Consider the following 16,502-nt stretch of genomic DNA (forward strand, 5'->3'; position numbering starts at 1 on the left):
ATTATTATCATTAGATCCAGCAACATTATTAGACCAGCAACAAGGAGGCCTGGTCGACGACCGGGCCGTGGGGTCGCTGAGCCCCAGAATCACCTCAAGGTAACCTCAAGGTAGATGAGTTGCAACGAACCAGATAATGGTTGATGAGTGTTGCACTGGGCCACGGAGTGAGAAACAGTTCTCTCAGTTTATCACACACAAACACACACACACACACACACACACACACACACACACACACACACACACACACACACACACACACACACACACACACACACACACAGGGGGCCTGGTAGCCTGGTGGATAGCGCGCAGGACTCGTAATTCTGTGGCGCGGGTTCGATTCCCGCACCAGGCAGAAACAAATGGGCAAAGTTTCTTTCACCCTGAATGCCCCTGTTACCTAGCAGTAAATAGGTACCTGGGAGTTAGTCAGCTGTCACGGGCTGCTCCTGGGGTGTGTGTGTACTCCCCTAATTGTGTCTGCAGGATCGAGCATTGACTCTTGGATCCCGCCTTTCGAGCATCCGTTGTTTACAGCAATGACTCCGGTCCTATTTCCCTATCATATCTAGTTTTAAAACTATGAATAGTATTTGCTTCCACAACCTGCTCCTTAAGTGCATTCCATTTTCCCACTACTCTCACGCTAAAGAAAACTTCCTAACATCCCTGTGACTCATCTGAGTTTCCAGCTTCCACCCATGTCCCCTCGTTCTGTTACTATTCCGTGTGAACATTTCGTCTAATTCCACTCTGTCAATCCCCCTGAGTATTTTATACGTTCCTATCATGTCCCCCCTCTCCCTTCTTCTTTCTAGTGTCGTAAGGCACAGTTCCCTCAGGCGCTCCTCATATCCCATCCCACGTAACTATGGGACGAGTCTCGTTGCAAACCTCTGAACCTTTTCCAGTTTCCTTATATGCTTCTTCAGATGGGGACTCTATGATGAGGCGGCATACTCTAAGACTGGCCTCACGTAGGCAGTGTAAAGTGCCCTAAATGCCTCCTTTCTTAGATTTCTGAATGATAATCTAACTTTTGCCAGTGTAGAGTACGCTGCTGTCGTTATCCTATTTATATAGGCTTCAGGAGATAGAATAGATGTTACGTCCATGCCCAGGTCTCTTTCTCGCGTCGTCACAGGTAGGCTGTTCCCCTTCATTAAGTACAGTCCCTTTGGTCTCCTATCTTCTAGTCCCATTTTCATAACTTTACATTTGCTCGTGTTGAACTCCAGTAGCCATTTATCTGACCATCTCTGCAACCTGTTCAGGTCCTCTTGGAGGATCCTGCAATCCTCATCTGTCACAACTCTTCTCATCAACTTTACATCATCCACGAACATCGACATGTAGGACTCTACGCCTGTAAACATGTCGTTAACATATACAAGAAATAGAATTGGTCCCAGCATCGATCCTTGAGGAACTCCATTCGTTACTGTTCGCCAATCCGACTTCTCGTCCCTTACCGCTGTCACTTACAGTATATGCCCTCTCTGTTTTCCTTAGTCTTGTCACTTGGTCGTTCACCGACATTTTTCTTCTTATATGACTGTGTAGTAACTTAGGTTGTTTTTTCGCTTTGAGTGCAATATCGTTCTCATAGTCCCTTTCCGATGTTCGTCTTATGTTAATGTAATAGTTTCTAGCTCTGTTGTATCTGATCCTGTTGTCCTCTGTCCTTTGTCTTCTGTACTTCCTCCACTCCCGCCTGCTGACCATTTTTGCTTCCTGACACTGTCTATTAAACCATAGGTTATTATATTCCCTCTTATTTTTTTCCTTTAATGTTGGTATAAATCTCTCTTCGACCTCCCGGCATTTCTGTATGACTAGGTCCATCATATCTTGGACTGTTTTTCCTCTAATTTCTTCCTCCCACTGCACTTCTCCCAGATAGTCCCTTATCCTCCTGTAGTCCCCTTTCCTGTAGTCAACTCTCCTTTCCCAGACCTCTTGTCTCATGGTCACAAGTTTGAATTCCATCATGTAGTCAAGGACTAGGACACAATGGTCGCTGGCCCCTAGAGGTATTTAATGCTCCAAATTCTCGATATCTTCTACGTTCTGGGTGCAAATCAGGTCTAATAGGCTCGGTGCATCTCCTCCTCTTTCCCTTGTGTCTTCCTTCACATGTTGTGTTAGGAAATTACTGTCTATAACATCTACTAACTTTGCTCCCCACGTTTCGTCTCCGCCATGGGGATTCCTTGATTCCCAATTTATCTCTCCATGATTTAGGTCCTCCATGATCAGCAGCTTCGCTCTCATTCTGTGGGCTAGTGTTGCTGCCTTCTGCAGTTCATCTATACATGCTTTGTTGTTGTCATCATACTCCTGCCTGGGTCGTCTGCTGTTTAGAGGGGGATTGTAGATTACCAAGATCACAATCTTCCTCCCAATCTGCTGTCAGAGTTCCATGTATAGAGCTTGTGCACTCATTGCTAACTCGATCTCCCAGGTCTTCAAACTTACATTTCTGCTTCATTAGGAGTGCCACTTCCCTTCCCTGTCTCTGTGTCCCTCTCTTTTCGTATCACCTGGTAGCCCTCTGGAAAGATTGCATCTGACATCATGTCGTTAATTTTAGTTTCATCAATTGCAACTATGTCAGTCTAGTTGATAGGCATAGAGGAGTTGGGAGATAGCGTAAGGTTGGGGGTCAGATAGAGGTTGAGAGGTTGGGGGGGGAGATAGAGGGGGTGGGGGTCACATGGAAGGAAAGGGCAATTGGAGGGGTGAGGGGCTGGGTGGGCTTTGGGGGTTGAGGGGATGAGGGCTGAGTGGGTTTTGGGGGTTGAGGGGATGAGGGCTGGGTGGGTTTTGGGGGTTGAGGGGATGAGGCTGGGTGGGTTTTGGGGGTTGAGGGGATGAGGGGGTCCTTGGAATGTGGGATGAAGCAGATGGATTTGAATGCAGTGGGGTCAGAGGGGTCAGGGTAGGTGTTGGGGAGATAAGCAGGGGTAGGGAGGGCTGATTTGGGGAGGGAGTGACCTGGGAAGCAGGTGTGAGCTGGTTAGCACGGGGTGGATTAGCACTGGGGTGTGTAGCTACGCTCAAATGGGAAGGGTTGTATCGAGGAGGTTAGCTCGCTCTGTGGGCTATCTGTTCCTCTTTCATCATGAATTTATCAATATATACGTTGTAGTAATTTTCGCTACCTCTGAGTAAGTGTTTGTGATGCAGTATGTAATCCACTGCCTCTTCGTTAGTGAACTACGTTAGTGAACGTTAGTGAACTGTGTGTGTGTGTGTGTGTGTGTGTGTGTGTGTGTGTGTGTGTGTGTGTGTGTGTGTGTGTGTGTGTGTGTGTGTGTGTGTGTGTGTGTGTGTGTGTGTGTTTGAGAAATATATGTAGTAGACATAATAGATGAAAAATAAATTGGTTAGAAAGGCGGGGTCCAAGAGCTAATAACTCGATTCTGCAGATGCAAATAGTAAATATACATAGTAAACCCATACACAGCAATAATACCACGAAGCTACAGGATTAGCCTTCCTACCCAACATAAGAGTGATGAAACACGAGTCAGTAATATCTAAAGTTACCTCAAACAGCGACGGAGACCAGACAGTAATATCTTTATACAACCCATCCTCCTGTTTAGATAGTATTTTGTAACTATGTGACACCAACGTACATATATTGATGTATAAGGAAACACGATAGTAGACTATTCCTAGTATAGTCTACTGATAGTAGACTATTCTAAAATATTCCTAGGCCTAGTATAGCACATATATGAACTATATTAGGCATCTGATAGCAAGTATTACGCCTAGGAAGGTTAGATTAGGATAGTTTAGGTTAGGTTAGGCAGTCTTTGCAACATAAATTCATAACCTTTTTCGGTTTGTCCAAATTCAGTAGTATCGACTGCTACTTTCTAATTACTTTTTACGTCAATATATGTTCTGTGGTCCTCATCGTTACTATAAGTTCTACCTAAACAGGAGGATGGATGCTTAATAAGTCCATTACGAACCAATTGATGTTTTTTGACTGTAGATGGTTTTCTTTTACAAGGCGAGGCTGGAAGAAAACCATGATCAGATTTATGGTAATACTTTTTTGTTTTAAGGTAAGAATAATGTCACAACTAATATGACAGGAGCCTCAGTGTGGCAAGTGGTTCAAGGCTTTTGGGCTACTTAAAGAAACACCTATAATTACCCTTAACAGTTTTGGCGAGCTAGAGTATTTTGGTAAAGTTACTTGTACTAGAAACAGGATTTGTTTAAATACACAATCTGGTTGAATGTAAGATAAAGGCAGACGAGCCATTTCTTAGTGCTTACCACAACCAGAACCTTCCCTCCAAACACACACCGAAACTACGACGTTGGGACAACGTTCGAACAAGTTTTAACACCACCTAACCAGTTATAACAACCAATATATCAAGTTGTAACAACGTTCGAATACGTCATAAACACATTAAGCCAAGATGTAACAACTTTATTACAAGTTGTTACAAGCGGAAAATAGAGACAGTTTCGGTTTGTGTTTCCAGGGTTGTGTGGTAGACGATGCTAAGGTTGATGGCGAGGGTGACCCACTACACTGTTGTGGTGGAATATTGGTTTAACATTGATAAGTAGACGGGTTGAATGTGGGAGAAGTGACAGTGTGCCTTTAGTGATGTTTGCCAGTGTTGGAGTTGCAGGAAGGATATGGAAGGGCGAGTGTTCCTTCAAGAGTCCTTCTCAGTGTTCCAGTTGTACGAAAGTATATATATAGGAGTGGTGGGAGGTCCTACACGGACCCTTCTCAAATCATCTTATTTAACAGTAAACATCAGACTAGTTTGAGAGAGACGTGGCTCTAGCTGGAACTCTCCTCTTTAATGTTGGTGAATCAACATATCCCAACGTTTTTGGTTAGAAGAGGAGGCCACAGAATTTATAAGGACACGACCCCAATCCATCAGCAACTAACGCAAAGGTAATGACCAGCCAAGCTGTGTCTTCTAGAAAACTGTGCATTGTGTGAAGTATCGTACGACACCCAGAGTTTTATCGCACCTCCCGTTTCGTATTTTCTTACTGAAATCTGCAATCTTGACTTCAGGTAACTCCTACAGTGAATTATAGTAGGCGGATATTTGACGAGGATTTGGGAGAAACTAAACTTTTATATTATGATGTAGATATAGACTAGAGGCATTTATATACCATCACGTACTTCTCAACCTTTTATGAGGCATTTATACACCAAAACAAAGCTCTCAATGCATTTAGAGGGATATATACACCAACATACAAACACTCTCAATTTGTATGAGGGATTTATACACCAACACAAACCTCTCAGTGTCTTAAGAGAGAGATTTACACGCCAACACACAGACCTATCAATGTTCAAGAGGCATATATATACACCTGTATCAACTATAATAATGTAGGCATGTTGAAATTTATATTTTTTGTTGATTGATTGATTTGTCTCTCTTGGTATTGCCATATATATATATATATATATATATATATATATATATATATATATATATATATATATATATATATATATATATATATATATATATATATATATATATATATATATATATATATATATATATATATATATATATACATGTCTTTGGCATGTATACTTTTCCCTGGTAGTGCCAAAGACACGTATAGTTTCTCCTGGTAGTACCAAAGACATGTATACTCTCCTGGTAGTACTAAAGACATGTATACTGTCTCCTGGTAGTACCAGTGACATGTATACTGTCTCCTGGTAGTACCAGTGACATGTATACTTGAAGGTAGGGCAGGTTTTAGAGCCAATAACTCAGTGGTCCTCAGGTCCAGTGGTCCTGTGGACCATTTGTATATTGGTCCATTGGTGGCCTGCTAGAGTGTTCTAGCAGCCCCATGAGAACCCTTGTTCTAGTTGGCTGGTTCTCTAGTGATCCAGTACCACTTTGGTTCTGTGTTCTTCTGTCTCTTGAGTTCTCTACTCCTGTTCTCTCAAGGTTGGTTGTTCTCTAGTTATGTGTTCTACTTGCTGACTTAGAGTGTAATACGGGAGTCTAGTGGTGCTGGGCTTCAGTTCTCTAGTGGTTCAATGACCCACTGGTTCTGTGGTCCAGTTTTCTAGTGAACTTTGGTTCTTTGTTCCAGTTATCTACTGCTCTAGTGAGCTATTGGTTCTATGTACCCATTTTTGTGGTGATCTATTTATTCTGTCTTCCACATTTCTAGTTCTCTTGTGGTCCATTTGTTACGTGTTCTTGATACCCCGTTCACTAATGGTCCCATAGTTGCGTTCATGTTCTCTAGTTCTCCAGTGATCCTATTGTTTGATATTCCCGCTTCACTGTTCTCCAGTGGTTCAGAGGTTCTGTGAGCCTTGTTCTTAAACCTCAGTTCTTCTAGTCACTCAATGGTTCGTTGATTCCATGTTCCAGTTATTCAGTTCTCTAGAAGTTCAATGATCCTGTAGTTCTTTAGTCTAACAATCCATTTATATAGTGATTCATTATCTATAAGTCTTGGTATAGAATGACCCATTTCTACTATGATTCCTGTGGCCAGTGATAGCATTACAGATGTGTCTATGTGATCCGAGTCTTTGTTAAACCTATGATAATTGTTCTAATTAAAAGCTAAAATCATCATCAGTTGCTCTTATTCTCCTGCTGTAAAGTAAAGTTGGTTATTTATGTATACGTTAAAGTAAAATGCAATGCATGAAGAGCAATTAGGTAAGGTAATTATGTGGAGAAAGTACTCAGTCTGAACGACCATACAACACTTGGAAGGGACGTGAGGACAAGGATCTGGGATAGGACGGAGGGCAGGAATGGTGCCCCCCAACCACATGGTCCGTAGGGGATAGAACGCCGACCAGCAAGAGCCGCCAGCACCGTGGCTGGTGCTTTTCCCATCAGGTCAAGAAGCTGGAGAGTACGACACCGTAGTTCACCCATCCAGGCCATGAACGTTTCCCTCCAAGCACAATTATTTATATATGTTGTTAAATATGACCGAAAAAGTAAGATTAATAATTCTAACACGAATTTTCTCAATATTTCTTATGTTTCTTTTTACTGTCGATGGTAATTGTCAAAGAAACATAAGAAATATTGAGAAAATTCGTGTTAGAATTATTAATCTTACTTTTTCGGTCATATTTAACAACATATATTTACAAGAAAGACTGCTACCAATATATATATATATATATATATATATATATATATATATATATATATATATATATATATATATATATATATATATTATTGTTATTATTATTATTATTACTATCAATATTATTATTATTATTATTATTATTATTATTATTATTATTAATGTTGTTATTGCTGTTGTCAAACCCACAAGCCAGATATGGTCACCCGAAGCCCAACCCCAAAGGTGCAACTGATAAAGTTTCTTGTAATCAATAAAATCATGGCATTATCTCAAGTACGTATAAATATTATAATAGGGTTCTGTACATAGGCCTAGGTTCAGTTAGGCACACAAAATGTCCATACAGCCACTCCTAAACTCTACTATACTTCTGGTAGGCAAGTTAAAGTAAGATCATTTTGATAAAGCACAAAGCCTGTGTAACTATATATTATTTGGAAGAGCAATAAGTCCTCTTGCCAGGCTCGTTAAAGCAGCGGCTGTTCTCTAAAACACATGCATGAATTTTTAAATATTGTTCATTAAAAATAAGTTTCTTCTCATAAATAAATTAGTTTACTATATCTTAAAATTCTATGATGACCAATGTGGGATAAATACCGGCATAGATATGATATGAGATAATTAAATGGACTGAAACAAATAAATGCTACTTTAAAATAAGCATGCAAAATCAATGAACTTATAAGTCCATAGCTGTACAAATAGCCCAGCCAGTCCTCTTGTCTTAGGAAAGACTGTGGCCTGTATCTCTCAGGCACATTTTTAAAGGGAAACACAAGGTTATTAATTGAAGAAACACAATGTACTTATTGGCATTTAAACATATTTAGCATTGTATTTTATACAATGGATTATATTATAAAACACAGTATGTCGATTAAGCTCCGTCGATTAAGGCAGTGTCTGGGATGCTTTCGGACGCAGGTTCGAATCCTCGTCACGGCCCTTGTGGATTTGTTCATTTGATACATCACGTTAGTGTGATCTCTGTGTGTAATAATTTACTGATGATAACTGTGATAACAATTTATAATGTATAATGATTAATATATTAGATGGTAAAGATTAAGTCGGATGCTCACTGGATTGTAGAGGATTTCCCCGTGATATAACTACAAACTTATTAGATAGAGTAAGGTTACTAAGCATGCAAAATTGGACAATTTAAACACACTACAAACACTTAAACATTTCTCCATTCTGAGAGCCGGTGCCAATCTGACCGTTACCAGATTTAAGATCTCTCTTGATGAGATAAGGCACAGTATTTTGATGAAAATTTAGCAGTTTTGCTGTAGTGATTGGATACATGCTGTAACGTTTATCTTGGATTAAGATTCTGTGGTGATAGTAAGCGAACACATGGTGAGACACGCTCTACACTCGTATTTTGATCATTTTATCAGTAGTTTGCTCTGATTTATAGTTCAACACCTCCCTGGGTATCTTAGGGAGCTATTTTGGCGATTATTAGGTTGTTTGTGCAGTGTTAGTCCTGTTATAAAAGTCTCAGACCGTCGAACGTGTACACTCTAGATGTAAACAAGATGTAAGAGGAAATGTCAGCACTGTGGAGAAATGCCCGACAGACCACTGGAACATTATCTAACACAGTGCACAGTTACAGCCACAACAGATCACTGGAACATTATCTAACACAGTGCACAGTTACAGCCCCAACAGATCACTGGAACATTATCTAACACAGTGCACAGTTACAGCCACAACAGATCACTGGAACATTATCTAACACAGTGCACAGTTACAGCCCCAACAGATCACTGGAACATTATCTAACACAGTGCACAGTTACAGCCACAACAGATCACTGGAACATTATCTAACACAGTGCACAGTTACAGCCACAACAGATCACTGGAACATTATCTAACACAGTGCACAGATACAGCCACAACAGACCACTGGAACATTATCTAACACAGTGCACAGTTACAGCCACAACAGACCACTGGAACATTATCTAACACAGTGCACAGTTACAAACCCATTAAGATTTCAACTTAGATTCAACAGAGCAAAAGAAGTTGTTAAACACATATGGCAAAATCTTACTGAAGCGACCATACGAGTCATAAATACTCATACTCCGCCCAAGTAAAACAGAAACAAGCAACACTTAGTGGGCCAGCCAGAGGCTTAGGGCCCGCGCAGTGGGTCAGCCAGAGGCTTAGGGCCCGCGCAGTGGGCCAGCCAGAGGCTTAGGGCCCGCGCAGTGGGCCAGCCAGAGGCTTAGGGCCCGCCCAGTGGGCCAGCCAGAGGCTTAGGACCCGCCCAGTGGGCCAGCCAGAGGCTTAGGACCCGCCCAGTGGGCCAGCCAGAGGCTTAGGACCCGCGCAGTGGGCCAGCCAGAGGCTTAGGGCCCGCCCAGTGGGCCAGCCAGAGGCTTAGGACCCGCCCAGTGGGCCAGCCAGAGGCTTAGGACCCGCCCAGTGGGCCAGCCAGAGGCTTAGGACCCGCGCAGTGGGCCAGCCAGAGGCTTAGGGCCCGCCCAGTGGGCCAGCCAGAGGCTTAGGACCCGCGCAGTGGGCCAGCCAGAGGCTTAGGACCCGCGCAGTGGGCCAGCCAGAGGCTTAGGGCCCGCGCAGTGGGTCAGCCAGAGGCTTAGGACCCGCCCAGTGGGCCAGCCAGAGGCTTAGGACCCGCGCAGTGGGCCAGCCAGAGGCTTAGGACCCGCGCAGTGGGTCAGCCAGAGGCTTAGGACCCGCGCAGTGGGTCAGCCAGAGGCTTAGGACCCGCGCAGGAATATCCCTGCAAAAAAAAAAAAAAAAAAAAACTGACGTGGGCTCTCGGGACAGGGTGGGTAGTCAGGTAGTGGAGGCTCTCCAGACGTCTGGCTGGAGGTGGCTTGTCTGGTGTTGTCATAGAGAAGGTATTGTAGCATGAAGGTGTTGAGGGTAATAGAGAGAGGCAGCTACCCACGGCTACGCTGGAGAATCACGTAACACAACCTTGCAAACCTCACGTCTACACTTAGATAATCACTCCCAAACACTTCTAATCACAAGCATACAATATCTCAGATATTCTGAAACAACATCTCAAGTAATTATGCTTCTCATAAGGAAAACAATAGTTAATGAATGACAATGTACAGCTGGTAACAATGAGGTCCACACCACCGTATGCGTCCAGCCCCCGTCTAATACACGTCCACCTACACGCCCGTACCACTGTCCAACTCATACAATACAATACAACAAGGGGTGATACAATGTCATCACTGTAGCACACGCGTTCAGAATGATATAATATTACAGAGTAGTGATGAAACAGTTAACAAAAACATGGACAATTTATAGTCCATAGCAAAATGAGGTGAGATGAAGCTATAATTATACACACATTGTAATTGTTAGGAACCAAGTACTAACCGTTCGTAACACGCTTCGCACACGAAGATCCCGGCAAAAAAAAAGGTTGTATAGTGATTGTATGTTTGTTGTTCAGTGATTGTATATTTGTTGTCCAGTGATTGTATGTTTGTTGTCCAGTGATTGTATATTTGTTGTTCAGTGATTGTATATTTGTTGTTCAGTGATTGTATGTTTGATTTTCCGTGTTTATATATTCGTAGTCCAGACGGGAGGTGGTCCAAGAACTACGCACGATACAGACAGGTAGAACAATTAACATTGTGCCACTAATACTGTGTGTGTGTCATGGGTTCCGGAGCACTAGGAGGGTTGTAATAAGGATGCACGATGTGGTGTATATGTGTAGTTGTCATTGGTTGATGTAAACGCTTCAACGAAGAAACGAATTAGCCATTTGGGTCAATTACCTTTGGTGATAGGCTCATTAACACTATAATTAGACGGGACAGTTATAGTTACTTGTGAGTTCGTTAAATGACCTCTGCAATTGATTTATATTTGTTAATTATACTTGAGACCCAAATAGTGTACGAGAGTGGTGTTGTGGAGGATATTTTATCCCCTCTGGCGCCACCATCACCACCCGCCACCATCACTAGCACCATCATCACCACCCTGAGCACCACCATCCTGAGCACCACCACTAGCACCATCTTCACCACCACCATCACCACCCTGAGCATCACCACCACCACCACCACCACCACTACTACCACCACTACCACCACTACTACCACCACTACCACCACCACCATCACCACCACCACTACCACCACCACCATCACCACCACCACCATCACCACTACCACCACCATCACCACCATCACCACCACTACTACCACCACTACCACCACCACCACCACCACTACCACCACCATCACCACCATCACCACCACTACTACCACCACTACCACCACCACCACCACCAGTACCACCACCACCACCACCACCATCACCACTACCACCACCATCACCACCATCACCACCACTACTACCACCACTACCACCACCACCACCACCACTACCACCACCATCACCACCATCACCACCACTACTACCACCACTACCACCACCACCACCACCAGTACCACCACCACCACCACCATCACCACCACCACCACCATCACCACCATCAGTACCACCACCACCACCACGACCACCACCACTAGCACCACCATCACCACCACCATCACCACCAGTACCACCACCACCACCACCACACTCCACACCTCCTACCACCTCCACCAACCACACCCTCAAACTAAGCTAAGATGCCCAGAGACCAATTCTGGTTTAATTAGTTATAATCCCTCACGTGGACCCGGTATGATGGGCGGCTCTAAGGCGACGTATCACGCCCTCTCCGCCCACCGCCCTTTACTGCGAGTCACCCTCACCTTAAGGGCCAAAAACCCACAACAAGGAGCTGCGCTTAAGTTTTTTTTTACCCGGCTCAGGCTTGACTTCTGGAGGAAATGTCGACTACATGTGAAAATCTTCGGAGCTGGGCGGTAGACTTGAACCTGCGTCCTGGGTCTCTCGTAGACACACGGCTTAACCCATGGACCACGACGTGATTAGATATTACCCAACCTGGATTCTTCCCGAATTCACGAGGAATATAGAGGCACCCAATCGTCGGAGCCCAAGCTGAAACCCAAGCCATGGGTAGCGTGTTCGTCTGGGAAAGGTAGAGAAGGTGGAATAGGGGAGTGGGAGGGAGACCCGGACACATCCGGATATCCCATCTCGTTATATATCAGAATTTGGTGTATTGTTTGGCCAAAATTTAGCTAAATTAGATGTTCAAGTTCTTTTAGCAATAATTTGTAGTGCGTGGGGGGGGGGGGAAGCGTTTACAGAGGTGAGATTCGAACAGAGGACGTTAGCGAGGCAGTGTTCGAGACATGCTCGAATGTCAGCCATTGTGTATTATTTGGCAACTGTTCTTTATTCATAAGCTGGGTGTTTAGCGGCTTGATTAACGAGCATTTGGCGCATGTTTACGAAGACCGCCTGGTGTATATGTGGAATACACACACACACACACACACACACACACACACACACACACACACACACACACACACACACACACACACACACACACACACACACACACACACACACACACACACACACACACACACACACACACACACACACACACACACACACACACACATACACACACACACACACACACACACACACACACACACACACACACACACACACACACACACACACACACACACACACACACACACACACACACACACACACACACTTGGGTCTTGGGTCAGCTTTGATCGTGAGCAGACGTGTAGGGTCAGCGGTCCGCGTTAACCGAGGGAACAATAGGGTTCAAGGGAGCTGGTGTACTGTGTAGTGAGAATCAGGGACAGAGTAAATTGAACAGTGGCATTGTAATGCAACACATTGATCACATCTCGTGGTAAATTATCTTAGTGAATTTAGAGAAGATAGCTAGTGAAGATCGACTTCTTGAGGCAGCATCAGTCGCATGAGCTGGGACCCACGTGGAGACCTGAAGACCTCACAGGATTACCGACGACACGCCGTGTATTCACCTAGAGTGCTTGTGGGGGGCTGGCTGGTATCTCTCATAAGTCTCCAACAGTGTACAAGGTTTATATAATATCATATCATAGACACTATTACATTCCATTCAATAATACAATCGTAATAATACAATCGTGGTAGACAGGTAACAAGGACAGCAACTGTGAGCTCACTGGGAACCCAGATAAGCCGCTAATCCCACCCCCCCTCTCCCCCGCCGTAATCTGAAGACTACACCTCACCCACCTCTTAACCCCCCATCTCACTCTCCCATCACACTCCCCCCCCCCACCTCTCCCACTCTCCCGAAACACTCCCCCACCCCCCCACCACACCCACTCTGACACTAGGACTATTCTTGCTCTCTCTCTCTCTCTTGCTCTCTCTCTCTCTTGACAAGGGCAAAATGGCAGGTGGACACAACAGGGACACAGGGAACAGCCAGAGTGACCAAACGAAGGACATGTTAACCCAAGTTCTGGAGGAATTCAGGAAGGAGATGCAGGAAAGGAGGATTACAATTAACAACCTGCCAAGTGAGCTGACATCAGCAAGGGAGGAGATCAAATCCCTCACAGAGAAAAATAAAGAGACCGAGCATCAGATTATCATCCAAAGGGAGGGTGGGAATGTTACATTGGAAGGAAATGCCTCTGTACCTGAAACATTTGCGGACATACTGAAAAAGAGCTCAGAAGCTATGAACACAGTGAGGGAGGTAGCCATGCAAGCAGCCACCTCACAGGAAGCAGCAAGGTGCACCACTCAGCTGCTGGAGAGAAAAAGATCAGTGGTAGTTGTAGGCATCAAAGAACAGGAAGGATCCAACAGGCAAGAATGGAATAGCAAGGATAGAGAGGCAGTACAGGGGCTACTGAAGGGGTTACAGATGGAAGGGGCTGAACGAAACATTGAGAAGGTTTTCAGGTTGGGCTGGTACAACAAGGACAGAAACCGACTTGTAAAGGTTGTGTTTACAAACGAAACCATGAAGGAGGATATTCTCGAAAGGAAGAGTCGACTGCAGCATGTGGAGGGATACAAGAAAGTATTCCTGCAGAGGGACAGGACGAAGAAGGAGAGAGCCAGAGTAGCAGAGGCAAGGAGGAAGCGCAGGGAGAGAGGAGCAAACCAGGAAATCACAGCCCCTAGCACAACAGTCCTAGAGACAAGAGGCGAACCCAAAACCAGCATCCCAGCAACACCAGAGGGGAGGGCAACACCACCACCCCCCTCTGCATAGAAACCCTCCCTTCCCCTCACCCTACCTGCCCCCAACCAACCCTCCCTCCCCCCTCACCCCATTCTTACCCTGTCACCCCTTCCCCATTCCCATCATGTCCCCCCTCCCACCTTTCCTCCCCTGTCCCCCTTCCCCCTTCATCCCCCTATCCCTCCTCCCCCCTCACCCCGTATCCTCCATGTCCCCCCTTTCTCCTTAACCCACACCATACTTGTCCCCCTTTCCCTGAAACCCCCACCCCTCACCCCAAACTCCTCTGAGACCCTGCAAACCACCTCACAGATCTTCTCACCCACGGAAAAGCTTCCTATACCAGCAGAATGCTTGCCAAGAAAGGGACAAGAAAATGAACTGAAGAAAGTGAGCTTCAAGGCAATGTACACTAACATAGACGGGATTACAAATAAAACAAGTGAACTCGGAGAATGGGCACTAGAAGAAAACCCAGACATTATAGCACTCACAGAAACAAAGCTAACAAACACCATAACAAACGCAGTGTTTCCACAGGGCTACTATGTAGTGAGGAAAGAGAGAGAAGGGAGAAGCTTTGCTACTAAGAGAAGGTTGGAGTTTCGAAGAGATGGTAATTCAGAACTGTGAAGGTTTCAGTGACTACATATCAGGCACCATAGCAACTGGAGGACAGAAAATTATAGTAGTAGTCATATATAACCCCCCACTGAATGACAGAAGACCCAGACAGGAATATGATAGAAACAACTTGGCCACCATCAATATAATAGATAGAGCAGCTTCTGTGGCTAGCAGGAACGGATCCAGGCTACTAATCATGGGAGACTTCAACCATGGAAAGATAGATTGGGGGAACAGAGACCCACATGGAGGCCCAGACACATGGAGAGCTAAGCCAATCATCATCCAGATACCCACACCCACATACAGACTGGCTAAGCGACGCAATGGGTTGCTGACTCCTTACGTACCCTGTGCTTTCAGCTTGAAGTCTCCCAAGCAATTTGTCGACTTACTGCGTGGAGTACGGGCCACGGGGATAAGAGCCTCATTGGATGTGGAGCCACTATTTACCAACGTACCTGTGGACGAGACAATCGGGATGATAGCAGACAGAGTGTATCGTGACCCGGCTTGCACTCCTCTTGACATGCCAGAAAGCATACTGAGGAAACTACTCCAAGCCTGCACTAAAGAGGCACCCTTCGTAAGCCCAGATGGGCACATGTATAAGCAAGTAGATGGGGTCGCCATGGGTTCTCCCCTAGGTGTCCTGTTTGCGAACTTCTACATGGGTACCATCGAGCAGAAGGTCATAGTAGACATGGGCTTGAAACCCGCTATATACTGCAGGTATGTTGACGACATTTTTACACAGGTACCTGATGCCAGATCTCTGCAAGCAGCTGAAGGAGGCATTTGAGCAGGAATCTGTGTTGAGTTTCATGTACGAGATGGAGAACAATGGGAAGCTGCCCTTTCTAGATGTAACAGTCACAGAAAGGAGCGGAGGTTTCCATACTGCAGTCTGCACCAAAGAAACAAACATAGGAATGTGCCTCAATGCCAATAGTGACTGGCCAGACAGGTACAAGAGGAGTGATGTCAATGCTTACATCGACCGTGCTCTAAGCCACAGCTCAGGATGGAAAGAAGTCGATGAAGAACTCTGTAGGGTAAGGCAAGTCCTAGTCAACAACGGCTTCTCCAATGGTTTCGTTGAAGACATTATAAAAAGAAAGGTAAAACGCAATGCAACTTCTGAAGAGTCAACCAACACCACACTTGTACCCCCAATTAAAGTATTTTACAGGAACTTCTTTTCGACGGCTCATAAAACGGAGGAAAGGGTCCTGAAAGATATTCTTGATAGGAACGTCATCCTTACAGACAAAAATCAGAAAATACAATTGATAAATTATTATAAAACCAAAAAAACGGCCAATCTACTCATGAAAAACTCGCCAGACACCAAGCAGAACGCTTTGAAGGAGACCAACGTCGTCTATGCCTTTAAATGCCCACTTGGGGACTGTAAGCCTCAAAGAACTCAGTATATAGGCAAGACAACAACGTCTCTTTCTACTGATAACTCCCTTCCCCTTCCCCCCTCCCATTCTCTC

Source organism: Procambarus clarkii, chromosome 23, assembly GCF_040958095.1.
Source record: "Procambarus clarkii isolate CNS0578487 chromosome 23, FALCON_Pclarkii_2.0, whole genome shotgun sequence".
Classification (NCBI taxonomy): Eukaryota; Metazoa; Arthropoda; class Malacostraca; order Decapoda; family Cambaridae; genus Procambarus; species Procambarus clarkii.